Here is a 13,069-nt window from a genome sequence, read left to right on the forward strand (position 1 = left end):
CCATATCAGCGAGGATAGGTGATAGGGGGGAACCCATTGGTGTGCCGAAAATTTGTTCAAAAAACTGACCATTGAAAATAAAACTGGTTGAATCTAAGACTAATTCTATTGCGTATAGGAACTGAGTTAAACTGAAAAAACTATCTATAATCTCGTTGACCACGCGTTACGTTTATCTGACGACCTTTTCCACACAGATAACATTAAAATAGTCAAGAATATTTTGTTAAACAATGGTTTCCCTAAACAAATTATTAAACGTTTTATACATAAACGAATCAATTTTTTAAAGTACAATAACAATACAAATAGCACCATGGACTGTGAACCATCGGAAAATATTCCATACATTTCGTTACCATATGTTAGGGACGTTACTGACAATATCGCATATTCATTAAAAAATATTGGTTTAAATGTCGTCTATAGTTTAAAAACTTAATACTCTAATAAAACGGGGTAAAGATATCCGACTTGAAGAACTAATCAAGATATGAGATTTGCTTATATCGGTTTTCGATACACGCCTTTTATTATAGAGACAAAAACTGCGTTCGGAAACGTCACCCGAGTGCATTCCCCATAGAACTTATACATATGGAAGAGGAATTGGGATGCGACAACTGTGGAGATAACAAACTATAGCAAACTATGGTTCTGTCTCATTCTAACCTATGAGATTCTGTCTCATTCTATTATTCTTCCTCGAAATGCGCATGAGCAGTCGATGTAGCGCATGCACATAACGAACCAAAGTCATGTTCTATCTATAGATGTTGGACACAGTTTTGACTATAATGTATGCCTCTTCCATATGTATAAGTTCTATGGCATTCCCTCTCTTTCTATATCACTTCTCTTTCAGTGATATAGAAAGAGAGGGAATGCACTCGGGGACATTTCCGAACGCAGCCAAAATGGTGGATGTGGCCCTAAGGCCATCTAGTGCCTACAGTTAACATTACAATTAACATTACTGCGAATTGCGACACTGCGTTTGTTGTGACGTTTTCTTTATAACCTCCTTCGGACAAAGGGTCGGTTGTTCCAACACTTCCAACTTCTTGGTAAGTTTTATCTGACAAATAGCATATCTTCGTCTCTTTTTTAAAACTTTTGTTTAAAAAAAAGCAAATTTTAGAAACTCTAACAGTTTTTTACTATTTTGCATTTAACTATTTTTTGCTTGTGTAGCTATTAAAAAAAATTATTTGCATGTGATTAATGTGTTTGTTTGACTTTTTCAGTATTGGTTGGTTTGGTCTGAAGTTCTAATCTTCGTCAGAACATATCCTTACTTTACATTTCTTCTATATATCCCTAAAAAGAGTATGCATACAATTCCATTGTTCCTTAAATTTCTTCCAATGCAACTTTATCCTTGGATTTTTTAGATTAATTCCTTAGATTAATTTTAAAATTGCTTTTTAACATATTAATACTGTATTATTTTGTTTTATTAATTATTATATTTCATGTTTAGTGCCGCCAAAGAGTACTTTTTGGAAGCATTTTATAAAAGGTTCGGGAGGCGCAAAATGCAATGTGTGCCAATTTATAAAAACCAGCGGAAATACAACCAATTTACGATCCCATTTAAAACGAAAGCATCCGAACCTTTGTGATATCAAAATGACAAACAGTTCTGACGAGTCACAAAAATGGAAAGAAATAGTAATATTTCTAAATTTTTATATAATATGTAAAATATGTTAAGATAATTTATATAGAGAGATTGAGAATAGAAAAAACTAACTAATATAACTATAATAACTAAATTAAATAATATATTTCTATATATAATTTGAAAATTTTAGTATAATAATTTTATAATACAAAAAATGTTTTATTAATAGTCAAGTGAAGATATTGCGTATGAAGAAGACGACGATGAAGAATTAACGTTATCTCCGTCAACAAGTTCATCTATACTTGTAAATTTGCCAAAATTATACAAGATAAAACAACTGAAGCTCGAAGCCTTTTCGAAACAAAAGTCATTTCAAGGTATATAAGTATTTACCATTTTATATCTTGTAGAAAAAGAAAATATCACTTAAAATTATATTGTGTTTTGCATTTTATATATAATATATAAATCAATTATATTTGTTATTGATTCTGCTAAAACTTGTTTTTTTAACGTACAAAATTTTGTATCTATTAATTTTGAATACAATTCAAATATTCGAAATTTAAATTAAATAAAAAAACCTTTCAACATATATAGATATTTATAAATTTTTAGTAGAATATAGAGAAAGTATTTGTTCAGATAAGGAAATGTAATTGTAGTAATTTCATTTTAATTTTTTCTAGATGGAGGATCTAAAGCATCGGAAATCACGAATAAACTCGTATTTATGATAGCAAAGGACAATATGCCTTTGTCTACAGTGGAGAAAGAAGGCTTCCAGATTTTCATGAAATGTGTGAGTCCCTTATACACCATTCCGAGTAGAAAAGCGATAACGTCTCTAATTGAAGAAAAATATGTTTATTTATCAAATTTGATAAAAGAGCAATTATCAAATGTAGAGGACATAGCGCTTACGACAGACATTTGGACTGATGTAAATACAAAAAGTTACCTCGGAGTAACTGCACACTATCAAATAAATTGTAATAAAAAAACTGTTATGATAGGAATCACCGAATTAAATGATAGGCACACATCTGATAATTTAAAAGAGTGGTTACTCGATATAGTTGAGAAATGGAGTATTTCATTGCAGCGTATAGTTGTTGTTTCTGATAATACGTCTAACATAAAAAAAAGCCATAATAGAAAGTTTTGGTGAAGAAAAATATTTAGGTTGTTACGCGCATACATTGAATTTGGTTCTTGCTAAAATTATAGAAGGAGATGAAATTGTAAGTTCATTATGTAAAAAAGTTAAATCTATTATAACTTTCTTAAAAAAAAGTGTAGTTCTTTCAGATTTATTGCGAGAACATTCCGATCTAACATTAATTCAAAGTGTTGACACGCGGTGGAATTCCACTTTTGATATGCTTCGTCGATTTATCCTATTATCCGACAAAATTGGATTGATTCTTTTACAACATCCTACAGCTCCACCAATGTTATCGGCATTGGAATTGCAAACTATAAAAGAGTTCATGCAATTGTTGGAACCATTTAAAACAGCAACAACTATATTTTCTGGTGAAATGTATGTTACTAGCAGTCAAGTTATACCGATAATACACACATTAGCAAATTAATTAGAATCATGCAAACCGATTAGTGAAGTAGGGTGTTATATAAAAAAAGTTTTGACACAAGAATTTCAAGCACGATTTAAAAATGTTGAACATAAATCTCTCATTGCGATTGCTACTATTCTGGACCCTAGATTCAAATAAATTCATTTTGTAGATAAAATTGCATGTTGTCATGCAATAAACAAAATAACAGATATGTTAAATAATGCACACAAAGAGCATGAAAATAATTTTCATTCTGATTCTGTAAATCAAAACAATTCTTTTTGAGCTTATCATGAAACATTGATACAAAAAACGAAACAACATATTTCTTCTAATACAAACAATGAAATGCCTGATGAGTTTAAATATTATCTTAATCAGATACCCATTGATATCACTGAATGTCCGTTAAAATATTGGCAAAGTCATTCGGCACATTCTTTATTAGCGAAACTGGCTATGCGTTATTTAACAATTATAGCAACGTCTGTCCCGTCCGAACGTTTGTTCTCTCGAGCGGGAAATATTATAAATGATTTGCGAAATCGGCTAACGGGGCAACATTTGCAACAATTGTTATTTTTAAATTCGTTGTCAATTGAAGATTGGCATTTACAAAGTGTTCTTATAAAGTGAAGTATCTCTTTAATATATTCTCTTTAATATATTCTCTCCTATAGTAATATATTCATTAATATATCCATTCAATAAAATGTTATATATTCATTATATATTCAATAAAATATTATATATTCATTACATTGTTTGCGCTTCGGCTGAATATCCTTAGATTTCGATATAAGTATGTTTTGATAAAATTAAGAGACCATTGTGTGGATATTGTTTTGCTCGATGCCCGATCCCCCCCTCCCTCCGCTGCTGGGTGGATCGAGTAGCTTGGTAGCGGGAGGGGGGGCGAAAGGGTCGGAGGCAAACCGAGTCTTGCTGCCTGGTAGCCGAAATCCGGCAAAGAGTAGGCCTTCAACACGAGTTGCGCTTACGAGCTTAATAAAATCGAGTAAACCTCTGTGCGTAAACGATCTCATTGTTACGCGGTCGCGGTAATAAATTATCGTGTAATTAACAGTTTTTTAGCTCGTGACTGAAATATATACTGAATAACTTTAATAACGACTCACGAGTGACTCTCCGCCAATTTGACCACCTTTCTTACTCTCTCGCTATCTCTCTCTCTCGTTCTCTCCCGCTTAATCTTTCTCGGCCTTTAGCCGACAGAAAAGTTGAGCCCGCTGTCGGACCACGCATGGTCGACAAGGGTCAAACAAACAACATATTTATTAATGTATTCATTCAATAAAAAAAGTTTATAGTTTATATTTTCTTTATTTTACCCCTTTTCCGAGGGCAGAGGGAGGAGAGATGGGAAAAGATTGAGAATTCGGAATATAATAAATGGTACAAGCAGGTAAAGGGGGAGGGAGTACCGAGGTATCTGAGGAAAGGGTGGACGGAAGGCAGGTGGCAGAGGATGGCGAAGTACAGATTGGGGAATGGGATGAGGGGAAATAGATATTGGGAGAAGGAGGAGGAAAGGAGGTGTAGGATGTGTGGGGGAGGGGTGGAGACGTGGGAGGAATGTATGGAATGGGGAAGGAGAGAGAGCTGGCAGGAAATGGTGAGGGGAGGTACTGGGAGAGGAAGGAGAAGGGGAATTGTGGGTAAAATTGTTGGAGGAAGCGAGAGGGGACGGGGAAGGAGGTGAGGGGAAGGGGGAGAGTGAGAGAGGGGAGAGAGAGAGAGAGAGAGAGAGAGAGAGAGAGAGAGAGAGAGAGAGAGAGAGAGAGAGAGAGAGAGAGAGAGAGAGAGAGAGAGAGAGAGAGAGAGAGAGAGAGAGAGAGAGAGAGAGAGAGAGAGAGGAGAGAGAGAGAGAGAAGAGAGAGAGAGAGAGAGAGGAGAGAGAGAGAGAGAGAGAGAGAGAGAGAGAGAGAGAGAGAGAGAGAGAGAGAGAGAGAGTGGAGGAGGAAAGGCAGAAGTAACCGGAAGCGGAGGTCCCACATTAGATTAAGCTAGTTGTAAGCTAGTTGTAAGATTGCGTAAGATAGGAGGGAAGAGCGAGAGTGTAAATGGTGCGGCGAGATAGGGCAAGCGTAAGGCGGAGTTGCGTGGAGTTTTTGTATATAGGTTAAGTTATAGGTTAAGGATAGAGTATAAGTTTATGTATAAAGTGTATAAAGGTTTGGGACCGCTCCTTAAGGAAAAAAGCGCCTTGTAATCCCCAATTGGGGCAGCAATAAAATTTTCTAATCTAATCTAATCTATTTTACCCCTTTTCCTTTTCAAACTTATACACCGAGTATTTATTATGGAACGCCGTTTTGCTATTTATTAGTAATGCAATAATCTCAGAAGAGGAAATCATGATTACATTTTATGGAAAGGATTTTCTGTAATTAGTTATTTCTTGCTTAATATTGTATTTACATGATTTCATAAATTATAACATTTATTGTTAAAAAATTTTTCATTTAATGCATTTTGTACAGTACTATCAAAAATGTTTTGGCATATTTTGTTTAAAAAATAAATTAAAAAATTTTTTGCAGTACCAATGATAATGCATTTAATCAATGTTTCTTTTAAAATATATATTACTGTGAAAATATAATTGTATTAATTCAATTGTGGCTTTCTTTAAAAATTATTTATTTTTTACAATCATCAGAGTAATATAAAAATTCAATCTTTTTCGCAATTGTTATTTTATTGTAAAAATTTGTTTTATAAAACGTCAGTATTTTTTAAAATTATCGTTGTAATGTAAAAATTACTACTTTTATGTAATTGTCGTTGATTTGAATAAATTTTATTTTATGCAATAGTCGTGTATTGCTTAAATTGTGGTATACCTGTGTCGCAATAAATAAATTCCCTAGGCATCAGTTGGCTACACTAGTTATACCGTTAGCGGGATTTTTATTCATAACCTTCTTCGCACACGTGTCAACACACGTTTTATATAGTTTACTTAAATTAATTTTGTAAACAAAAATGAACAGAAGTTTAAACGACGTTCTTTCTGTTATTGAGAGAAAAATTCTAGAGTCTATCAGATTAATTGAAAATGAAGAATTTTTCGCAGCTGTACAAATAATTTTCGAAGGTAGAAGCAATTTGCTAAGGATTCGTAATGTGATTAGCGATGATATATTCAATACTCTAAATAATAGTTGTGATAAATTAAAACAAATATGTGATGATAATCTTGATCAAAATATTATCAATAGCAGCAACAGATCTTATGTTGCACCAAGATTAAATAATTTAGGTTAGTACTTAAAATAGTAATAATAGCATTCTTATATAAATATTGTTTTCTAGGTAAAGAAAGATCCAAAGTTCACATAACTAGAGAACAGTTAGAATTTCTAATACAGGAAAATTATACTGCAAAAGAAATGGCTAAGCATTTTGGTTGTTCTACAAAGCTAGTATATAAAAAATGTTATTCATTCGGTATTAAAATACGAAATAAGTATTATAATGGTAGTGATGCAGAATTGCATCAGGAGATTTCGGATTTACATACTCAATATCCTAATAGCGGGAGTAATGTATGTTTTTGTTTACAACTTTTAATTTTAAACTATTTTACGATAGTATTTTATTATTTTAAGCAGATGATAACAGCTTATTTAAAAGCTAAAGGAAAAATAGTTCAAAGGCAAAAAGTTAGAAGAATATTATCCGAAATTGACCTTATTGGTACTGCTCACAGATGGAGTAATGCGATATATCGCAGAACATATAAAGTGCCAATACCCAATTCTTTATGGCATATTGATGCAAACCTAAAGCTGATTTGGTATAAAGAAAACTTGAAACAGTTTGTATTAAAAACTTAATTTTGTTGCTTAAAATTTTATTTCTTTCTTAGATGGCGATTTGCTATTCATGGATGTATAGACAGATATTCACGATTAATTATATACTTAAAGTGCACTACTTCAATGACAGCCAGCACAATAATTCCATTTTTTGCTACCGCCGCAGTACAATATGGCTTGCCATCCAGAGTAAGATCAGACTTTGGATATGAAAACCTATTTGTTGCAATGGTTATGAATGCTATTCGTGGACTAAACAGAGGAAGTCATCTGACGGGTCGTTCGGTGCATAATCAACGTATAGAGAGATTATGGGTAGATGTATACTCGTATAAAGTAGTGGGCGATTTTTTTCGTAATGAATTTACTACATTGGAAGAAGATAAATTATTAGATATTAATAATGAAAAACATATATTTGCATTACAACAAGTTTATTTGACATATATAAATGAAAAATTGGATGATTTTACACAAGCGTGGAATTTTCATAAGTTAAGAACAGAACGAAATAGAACTCCTAGGCAACTTTGGTTATCTGGCATGCTAAAAAATGCCAATAGTGAACATATCGCTACCCGTGAAATTTTTCAGGACCAACCTCACTTATACAATAGAATTATTGATGCTTTTGGAATAGATGACTTAGACATTGCGATTATTAATCATGATGAAGAAAGCAATTCTAACTTAACTGTTCAATTAGAACTTATTGTTAGTGAAGAGCGAATGAATTATATAATCAATATGTTAAATGATATTTCTACAGATTATAAGTCAAAGTATTTGCAAATAGTAACATATTTAAATACTTTAAATGAAATAAATGATTAAATAAAACGATTATTAAATACTTCTTTTCAAGAATATAAATTTTTAAGTAATAAAATTAAATTTTTTTCTTTATTACATATATGATTATAACATAAACTTAAGATACATGTATAATATTGAGATTATAGTTAAACTTATAGTATAAACTCAATATTAAAAGAGAGATTATATACTGAAGATATATGTATTAAGAAATTATAATATAAACTTAATATTATAAACTAATTTCAAATAATAATATCTGAAAGTTCTTGTATTAAATATTTTTTAAGTTTTTAAAAATAAAATTAGAGTTTGAATATTATTCCATTCTTGTGGAATTGTTTTTAGAATAGTTGCAAAATTTTAATTTTGATTTTGATTTCTTACGTCAACAGAATACATCTTGCTTATTATTATAATTACTTTTAGTATATTTACAAAAATATACTCTTTTAAAAATTAATATTATATATTAAAATATATTTTATATACTTATATATATAGAAGAAACATATATTAAAAAATATTATTATAAAAATATACTTTTGTAATATACTTTTATAAATAAGTATACTAAAAGGAATTTTCATCTTCTAAAATTGAATCAAAATGAGTTTTCAATTCTTGATAGGAAGAATAAATTGTTGACAATTCCAGGGTATTTGAACATGTATGGGCTACAGGATAACCCAAAGTTTTAAAACTTACAGTTATTTTATCAGGCAAGTGTAGCGATGCAGTTACAAAGAGTAACAATTTTGAAAGATTTTCTTGTGTCAAATTTTTTATATATGTTTTGAGAAAGTAAAAAACTCGAGTTTGAATATTATTCAACTCTTCTGGATCAGTCTTTAGAACAGTTACAACTTTATTAGGATTAGCAACTTGTTGTTCAAATAGAAAATTCACTTTAGAATCAGTTAAATCTGTAAAAAATTTTTCACAAAATAACGGGATTCCATCTTTAATTTTTTAAATAAAATTATGACTCTATGCATAAAACGTTTTCTGCTATAATGCTAAGCTGATCTTTTATTTCTGATTTTTTTGGATTTTCTAGAAGTCCATAAGTTGCAAAAAGATCTAATAACATATCTTTTTCAGAATCGTTTAATTCTTCAAAATAATTCTTTGCTTTGTATATTAATCTTTGTTCCACTCGTGTTAAAAAGTGATAAAGATCTTCTAATAACATTTCTTGCTTTACTTCCTTATCTAGCGGACCTAGTTTCAAATATATGGATTTACATATATTCGTGAGGATTGATTTTGTTAAAATGTGGTATGGGCTAAAATTCTACCAATGATTGGAAAGTTTTCATCTAAACCTTTCCTTATTTTTGATAAAAATAAGAAAGGAACTGATCGATTCTCTCCTCTAAAGAATTCGAGCGTAATTTTTTTCCAAAATTCGGAAAATAATTCTTTTGTTAAGCCACCATAGTCTAACCCTAATTCATCTTTAAAAGCAACTTTTATCTTTCTTTGTACTATAGTTTCATCTTTATATAAGCCCAACATTTCTTCGATAATATTTTCTCTTTTGATTATAATATCTGTATCAATTATTTCTCTATTAGGTAAATCTGGATATTCAATTTCACTAGTAAGTTCTTGGTTTGCTTCTGTAACATATGAGAAATTGTCCAAATCCGATAAATCTGAAACAAATTCATCTATAAGAAAAAGAAACTTGGCTGTATTATTAATATAGCTCTTGCACACGATGCAGAAACGCTTGCCGCACGGTAAAAAACAGCGATAGTTAATCATTATTCACTTTTATAAAAAAACGGTAAATTGATTGCGTTGTCTGCCGTGCAGCAAGTATCTTCGCATTTTGTGTGTAAGAACTAATACTGATATTTCTTACAATTTAATTAAAGCTTCATTTGTATAACAAAAAACATTCAACTTATTATTTTTATTTTAATTTATTATATTTGCCAAATAATGAAGCAACTTACTTAGATTTTGGTCATTTTGATAAGAAACTGTTCTGTTGATTAATCTGTCCTGATTCTGAATATCTTGAAAATTATCATCAGATCCATCGTTATTTTGTTGTAATCGAGAATTTGTATCTACAGTCTCTCTTCTGATAATTTGTCTATTCCTTGTATTGTAATCTTGCATATCTTGATAATTATCATCAGATTCATTGGTGCTTGATTCTTGTCTAAAGTTTGCTTGTGTTTGTAAAGAGTGTCTTCTGATAGCAAGTCTATTGTGTCTGTTATGTCCTAACTCTTCTATCGATGAGAACTCTTCTATCGATGATCTTTCGTATGAATCATCAATATTTGCATCGTTTGTATAATCAGAACAAGATAAATCTCTATTTGGGATAATAATAATTATTCCTCTAGGCACTTCATTTAGTAATTCTTCAAGTGTATCCACTGTTAACAATGTAATTTTTTTGTCTTTAGCACATTTTCCGAAACGCGCGCGAAATCCAACTGATTCTAATTGTACTTTTGAATAAATTTCACAAATATATCTTTGGACTCTAGTCATTGACCAATTGAGTTTGAATTCGATAATTTTTTTATTTGCCAATAATAAGAAATTTTTATGGTATTAAAAATATAATTAAAAATAGTATAAATTAATTAATATTATTAAAATAATTTTTTAATAATTGTTTAAATTATTAAATTAATTATTATTAAAAGGAAATATTATTAAAATAGTATAAATTAATTATTATTAGTAGTAATAAATTAATAATAGTATAAATAAAAATTATAAGTATTAATAAAAATGAGTAGTATTAAATTAATTATTATTAAGAATGTTTTATTGTAATATCTTACCGAAACCATTTTCTTGCAAATAAGTACATTCGGTCACGCATGGATAGTAATCAGCATTTGATCTGCGTAATAAAAAAAGAGTACATTTTTTCACTGATTGTTTTAGCCGGCCTCTTGGGGTTCTGGATAATTAAAATGAAGGTCTAAAATTTTCTCTGGTGGCTTGCATAATTTGAGATCGTTGCTGTCGAATAGCCCCGCTTACTGAATTTGCAATAGTCGATAATGCAAATTCGTCTCGGCTATTCATCTGAGACATATAAAACAAATATTTAGCTTATATATTATTATTCATAAACATAGATATTGCCACGCATAGCATAGATATCCACATACCATATTTCATCCGAAGAACATTGCGTGAATGTCAATATCTACAAAATGTCATATGGATATTAGAGATGATAATTTAGATCGAATAATGAGATATCCGCATATCTGGATACGCTCTCATTATCCGAACATGCAGGTAATACCCGAATGTACGAGTACCCGGACTGTATTATACAAATATTTGTACTACCTGTATTATTCACTAACATAAAACCATGTAATCGTATTGTCTATATTCCTGTAATATAAAGTGTATTTTGTGTTATATATAACAGCAATTGTCATTCACATAACAATTTAACATAGCGTGTATATCAACAAATATATGAGTAATACAGATATCCGTATAATACGGTCCGGGTACCATTAGCCTTAAAAGATATTGTAATCGGCGACATCCTATGGACAAAATATGCTGTGGATAATGAATAACTATCTTAAAATATTAGCATATTTCTGTAATTACCTTTATTAATATTGTAAAATCGCACTTCTCACTTTCGATTTACGATCTTCTTCTTCTTCTTAGGGTTTTGATGACCTTAGTTAACCAATGAAGGATCGATCTAATATCTGTTACTAATAAACTCCTATCTCTCACCAATAACAATCACAGTCTAATCTAGAGTCCCTAGAAGTAACATGAGCGCACACAGTGCCCCGAGAGCACACAGCGCCTCAAGCGTACACAGCGCCCCAAGAGCACATGTGCTTCCTGCCCTCTATTCGAGTTCCACGTCGCGTTTTCATTTTGGCATTACTGCATATAACTAGGGAATTTATTTATTGCGACATAGATACCACAATTTAAGCAACACACGACTGTTGCGTAAAATATAAATTTATTCAAATCGACGACAATTGTATAAAAGTGGTATTTTTTACAATACAGCGATAATTTCAAAAAATATTGATGTTTAATAAAATAGATTTTTACAATAAAATGACAAATGCTAAAAATAATGAATTTTTGTAATACTTTAATAGTTGAAAAAAATAAATCATTTTTGCAATACAAAGGAATTTTATGTGACAATATCTACAATTATTGCAATTATCGATTTTTTGCAATACTCTGCGTATTGCAAAAATTAATAATATAAAAATCGTTGCAATATATAAAGCTTTTCCCAGAAACTTATTTTTACATTTGCTTCTGGAATGCTAAAATAATATCTCATAAGAATTTTTTTTATTTAGTAAGTATTTACATTATGTCAGTAGCTTCTTTCTTATGTCGAAGTATTAATAAAAATAAAACTGTAGATTATTTACACATTGAAAATATTTTAACAAAATTTGTATTATTTATTATTTAAAGTTTAAATTGTATTTGTTTAAGTAGCAATTTTTACACCTATACGGTGAGTTATATTACCATAAAATAATTTTTTCTTTACAATTTTTATATATTAAATAAATAGCAAAACGGCGTTCCATAATTTATTAAGCAAGTTCTTTTTGGATGTAGAAACCATTAGAATGATTTTTAATTCTTTTCAGATAAGTTCTAAGAAAAGAAGATATGGTATTTATCAGGTAAAATTTACTAAGAAGTTGAAACAATCGGCTCTATTTCATACCGCGGGCTTTACAAAACGCGATTTTTTGTATCGATATTGGTAATATCGATATCAATTTAGTCGATATTTAGATGTATCGATAATATGGCTAATAATACGTATCGATATGATATATCGATACTGTCGGGCTGTATCGCCCATCCCTAGAGCGCCCAATAGAGGTAGGGAACTCCCTACTTCCCGTAGTTTGAAGCACGCGTCTACAGGTGGGTGTTCGGTGTCTGTGGCGAGCCATGTATTCCCGGCGGAGATCGAGTACTCCCGATCCCTTTTCTGGCCTTCCCTGTGGGAAAAATTCGGGATGCTAGCTTCTGATGCGTGTCAAGAACTTCCGACGAAGGCAGGGAACGTCCGACCTCCTTTTCGCTGTGGATAGCGGATCAGTTCGGTTTTCGGCTCTAGGCACTGTACCAGTGCTAGATCGGATTCTCGGAACTGGAGTAAGTCGCTCTTCTCGGAG

At 30.9% G+C, this 13,069-nt stretch overlaps 1 pseudogene; it reads left to right on the top strand.

Annotated features, from left to right (window-relative positions):
* The first annotated feature begins 1,632 nt into the window (after positions 1–1,632).
* The window catches only part of LOC145946440 (zinc finger BED domain-containing protein 4-like), a 35,157-nt pseudogene continuing 23,720 nt past the window's right edge, over positions 1,633–13,069 (top strand).

Source organism: Prenolepis imparis, unplaced genomic scaffold (assembly GCF_030444845.1).
Source record: "Prenolepis imparis isolate NDT839.2.m4 unplaced genomic scaffold, iyPreImpa1.0 SCAF_16, whole genome shotgun sequence".
Lineage (NCBI taxonomy): Eukaryota > Metazoa > Arthropoda > Insecta > Hymenoptera > Formicidae > Prenolepis > Prenolepis imparis.